The following is a 5,511-nucleotide window of genomic DNA, read 5'->3' as shown; positions in this document are numbered from 1 at the left end:
CTTCACTAGTTGATGAGTAGTGTAACATTGAAAAAAAATACGTAATCAAAATGCTATTCTCATCATCCAGCTTTTTGCGTAATCAGTTATTTTCTTCTGTACGAGTATAATTATACTGGACAAAACCTGTATTATTATCCCAGTCTGACATGATTGGCTATTCAGATTTCCGCATTGTCGGTGGAACATAAATTTCCTTCTGATCTTAATTTCTACATAAAATAAGAGGTGTTCAACGGTGCGGTATTCAAGAATGTACGCCTCCATTTTCAGTAATTTCGTACATTGTGAGAAGAAAAAATTGTATACTCCAAGAATATTAGGTAAAATAAAGCCAAAGTTCCTTCATCGCTGCATTTTTAATGTTGTAAAAGGTATGATGTTACGTTTCAATTTAGCACTAGATCAAACTGCTCTTATGTGACCTTTCAAAACACTACCTTACCTTTTAAGATCTTTATTCAGAGGATATTAACAATGTAATTCAGTTACAAGTTGATTTTATTCATTTAACATCATAGTAATGGAAATCTTCCGTTCCATAGAAAACCATACCTGAAATGTATAAGAATAAATGTATGCTCCCTGACTAACTGCTTTGACCAGTACTTACGCATTCTCCTATTGCCAATCGACGTTGGAGATCCGAAATTCCTCGCTAGGTTGAAATAGTTGTTATTGTTTGTTTCTCAGTTTTCTTCACCTATCATTTTTTTTGCCGTTGTCTGCCTTATTCCCTATACCTTTCCAAGAATATTTCTTGCATAGATCGTTATTCATTACTTCCAGAAGGATTACTGACATATTAGAGCCATATCGCCTGAAAAACAATATTAGTTAGCTCTGGTTTCTGAATACTGTTTGATATTTTCGGTAAATATTCTGCATAAGATGAATGCTCTAATATTTGTACTGAAAGGGAAGGTTATGGCGACTTACCTTATATGTTTCTATTCCATCGCATGAATAAGGATTGGTAAATAGTTGAAAATAGGTTGGAACAATATATTTTGTAAATATTCGTAAACAAGGTTAAGAGACAGCTGTTGGTTGACATCTGCCGAACTTTCGTAGTATCGTTCCGTCGACTTACACCGAACTAGTTCTACAGTTGTTCACGGGTGGAGGATTTATCGGTTACTCAAGTTGTCAAGGGTTGTTTTAGGGTTGCATTGCTTTGAGAAGGAGTTTTGATGGGTCATGGACTTGTTGATGATGTATCAAGTGGCTGTGGAGGAATTGTTAGATTTATGATGTTGTGCACAGCGCCCCCTTGGTGCTTGTAGTGTAGATTGGATGCACTGTGGCAACAACTGGTTAGCTGTCAGATGTGGCAGTCGCTTAGTATTTGGAAGTTAACCTTCGGTGAGCTTGGTTCGGAGTTCAAAGGGTACCATCAGACTGATTGTAGGATATATTTGGTTGTATTTGTGCCATCCTTCACGGGGATTATTTCTACAAGTCAGGATTGTATAGTGGAAGACTGATTGGTCATTTTGGTGTGGATATTTGCAGTCTGAAACTTAAGCTCTTTTGAGGATTTGTGGTGGTTACCGAACTCGTGCCAGGTGGAAGGATTTCCGAAATTAGATTCATAAGAAACAGAAGGCCCTCAGTCACTCATCAAGTCCCAGCAGGACTTCCGTGCAGAACACCGCACACGAAGAATCGTATAGAAAACCCCTTGGCCAGGGGTTTTTCTTCCTGCTTTTCTTTTCCTGTTTTTTTTTTTTTTTTGTCTTCGTTCCTGTTTCCTTTTTCTTTTCCTGTCTTTTTTTCCCCTATTTTCTTTCTGGATCTTATTTGGTGATCCATTACTGGTCCAGCTTGTCGTGCCCTACAGGGTGATCTATCTTGGTGGTGCTACAGGGTGATCCATCTCCGCCGTACTACAGGGTGATCCATCTCAGCAGTACTACAGGGTGATCCACTTCCGCCATACTACAGGGTAGCCTAACACCATATACCGGGTGGCCCAAAAGGAGCACGCAAGTTATAATTGATTTATTTGAAAATTTGTGCAATACTGAGATATTTAAATAATTGTTTGCCCTTATGTTTATTGATACCTGTTGATATAGTGTTGTTTATCGTTTATTGATTAAGAGTTGTTTATTGATACCTGATTGATATAGATATTTGTGAAACGGAAATTGAGGTATATTCTTCCTTTCACGATTGCTGATTGACACCGATGCGCCTACGCCTGAGCTCACGCGACGCAAACGAGTTTGTCTTACCATCCGATACTAGTATTTACGATTTCACCTACTCAATTTTCGTGGTAGTTTTACTCGACGTATTGTAGTTTTTTGAGCGTCGTTACTACCGTAATTTATGGCTGATTGAATTCGTGGTTAGATACACCGCGCTCTTGTATGGACATTTGAACATCGCGTAGTAGTGTGAATATTGCATTGTTGTCTTAGAAGCGTTGTTGGTTAATCCATGTAAGTTAGGATTACTGAATAAATCATATTGGGGATTTTTATCTTTTATTTCCAATATTAATTGGTAAGTTATTGATATTGTGAGTTACTTAGGGTATCTGGAGGATTAAATTTACCTGGCGCCCATTAAGATCTATTTGAAATTTGCTAAGTTGTTTAACCCACTCCCGTCTCCACTGTTTAGCTTAGCCGCGGATACCCATCTGTCTTATTTGTTACCGACAGATGATTTAGTCCCCTCTTGTGGTTTGTGAGGTGACATTTTTGGCGCCCAACGTGGGGCCGCGTTAAAACAACGTTTCATAGTTCTTTTTTTTATAAATTTGGAAAATTTTTTGATAAATTTGAAAAAATTTTTTTTGATCTTTTTTTTTAATATTTTTTTTGTGTCTCATTGGGATTGTTATCATGTCCCGCAAAATGCTAGTGAACCGTTTGAGTCAAGATGAGCTCGTGTATGAGGTTAGGGTTAGAGAAATTGCTACAGGAACTGTTCAAGAGATGCGGCATTCTCTGACGATGGCAATCAAATTAGAGGAGAAGGGCACTTGAGTAAAAGCTTGTTTTTAAAGTTTTTTTTTTATCATTATTTTATTGAACTATAGTATTGATGTTTTTATATATACATGAAAACGTAAATTTGTGATTGTTGACATGTCCTTGTTCAATGTAACTGAAATATTGACGTTTTTGATAATGTATGTAATCTTTGTACATTCTATTAATACCACTACGGAACATTGATATTGAAAAAAAAAGGGCTGTCGCCTTGGACTTATGAATTGAGGGACTCTGATGGTAATTCGAAGGGTTCCTGGCATGTGAAGGATTTAAAACCTTCATCTTCAGAAGACTGAGTTCTTGAGAATTGAGTGAAATTTACGGGGTAAATTTCTTCGAGAAAGGGGGGAGTTGTTACGTTTCAATTTAGCACTAGATCAAACTGCTCTTATGTGACCTTTCAAAACACTACCTTACCTTTTAAGATCTTTATTCAGAGGATATTAACAATGTAATTCAGTTACAAGTTGATTTTATTCATTTAACATCATAGTAATGGAAATCTTCCGTTCCATAGAAAACCATACCTGAAATGTATAAGAATAAATGTATGCTCCCTGACTAACTGCTTTGACCAGTACTTACGCATTCTCCTATTGCCAATCGACGTTGGAGATCCGAAATTCCTCGCTAGGTTGAAATAGTTGTTATTGTTTGTTTCTCAGTTTTCTTCACCTATCATTTTTTTTGCCGTTGTCTGCCTTATTCCCTATACCTTTCCAAGAATATTTCTTGCATAGATCGTTATTCATTACTTCCAGAAGGATTACTGACATATTAGAGCCATATCGCCTGAAAAACAATATTAGTTAGCTCTGGTTTCTGAATACTGTTTGATATTTTCGGTAAATATTCTGCATAAGATGAATGCTCTAATATTTGTACTGAAAGGGAAGGTTATGGCGACTTACCTTATATGTTTCTATTCCATCGCATGAATAAGGATTGGTAAATAGTTGAAAATAGGTTGGAACAATATATTTTGTAAATATTCGTAAACAAGGTTAAGAGACAGCTGTTGGTTGACATCTGCCGAACTTTCGTAGTATCGTTCCGTCGACTTACACCGAACTAGTTCTACAGTTGTTCACGGGTGGAGGATTTATCGGTTACTCAAGTTGTCAAGGGTTGTTTTAGGGTTGCATTGCTTTGAGAAGGAGTTTTGATGGGTCATGGACTTGTTGATGATGTATCAAGTGGCTGTGGAGGAATTGTTAGATTTATGATGTTGTGCACAGCGCCCCCTTGGTGCTTGTAGTGTAGATTGGATGCACTGTGGCAACAACTGGTTAGCTGTCAGATGTGGCAGTCGCTTAGTATTTGGAAGTTAACCTTCGGTGAGCTTGGTTCGGAGTTCAAAGGGTACCATCAGACTGATTGTAGGATATATTTGGTTGTATTTGTGCCATCCTTCACGGGGATTATTTCTACAAGTCAGGATTGTATAGTGGAAGACTGATTGGTCATTTTGGTGTGGATATTTGCAGTCTGAAACTTAAGCTCTTTTGAGGATTTGTGGTGGTTACCGAACTCGTGCCAGGTGGAAGGATTTCCGAAATTAGGTATGTCTGAATCACTGTCGCATCTCTCATGTGATCTTAGCTATGATATCACTTCTTCAATTCTACAACCTTCGTTTCTCGTCTCTAGATTCATAAGAAACAGAAGGCCCTCAGTCACTCATCAAGTCCCAGCAGGACTTCCGTGCAGAACACCGCACACGAAGAAACGTATAGAAAACCCCTTGGCCAGGGTAAGAATTTTACCATTAAATGTGTTTTTGATGAGTTTAGTAATTTCTGATTCCACCGTTATATCTCAAATGAATATTAGTATTGAAGAGAGGTTTCAACACTCATTCAATTTTCTTGATTTTTACGGATCATATGGTTATACAGGGCACCCAAAAATATACTCTTGTTATCTTGCTACTTTGCTAAATGAAAATATACCAGGGGTATTGATTAGTCAAATAGTCCTATTGAATGGGGGTTGAATCTCACCTTGTTTTTATCTGATTCTGATTGAGAATTTTCTTCCGTAGGGTTTTTCTTCCTGCTTTTTCTTCCTGCTTTTCTTCCTGCTTTTTTCTTCCTGCTTTTCTTCCTGCTTTTTCTTTTCCTGTCTTTTTTTTCCCCTATTTTCTTTCTGGATCTTATTTGGTGATCCATTACTGGTCCAGCTTGTCGTGCCCTACAGGGTGATCTATCTTGGTGGTGCTACAGGGTGATCCATCTCCGCCGTACTACAGGGTGATCCATCTCAGCAGTACTACAGGGTGATCCACTTCCGCCATACTACAGGGTAGCCTAACACCATATACCGGGTGGCCCAAAAGGAGCACGCAAGTTATAATTGTTTTATTTGAAAATTTGTGCTATACTGAGATATCTGAATAATTGTTTGCCTTTATGTTTATTGATACCTGTTGATATAGTGTTGTTTATCGTTTATTGATTAAGAGTTGTTTATTGATGCCTGATTGATATAGATATTTGTG

The 5,511-nt window shown here is 37.7% G+C and overlaps 1 long non-coding RNA gene across 2 annotated transcripts; it reads right to left on the bottom strand.

Moving 5' to 3' along the window:
- Window positions 1–451: 451 nt before the first annotated feature.
- Window positions 452–3,833, bottom strand: LOC141480827 (uncharacterized). Of its 2 annotated transcripts, none has more exons than XR_012464589.1 (3): window positions 3,597–3,833; window positions 614–3,538; window positions 452–555 (listed from the first exon to the last, which is right to left on the bottom strand). It is a non-coding gene; the product is annotated as an uncharacterized lncRNA (long non-coding RNA). The 2 variants fall into 2 exon arrangements; XR_012464586.1 differs by lacking the exon at window positions 452–555 and having other exon boundaries at window positions 562–820; window positions 940–3,538; window positions 3,597–3,828.
- Window positions 3,834–5,511: the final 1,678 nt, after the last annotated feature.

Source organism: Leptinotarsa decemlineata, unplaced genomic scaffold (genome assembly GCF_025532065.1).
Source record: "Leptinotarsa decemlineata unplaced genomic scaffold, Ldec_3_MD MMD2_P_RNA_scaffold_1, whole genome shotgun sequence".
Taxonomy (NCBI): domain Eukaryota; kingdom Metazoa; phylum Arthropoda; class Insecta; order Coleoptera; family Chrysomelidae; genus Leptinotarsa; species Leptinotarsa decemlineata.
This window is presented reverse-complemented; position numbering and strand designations above follow the sequence as displayed.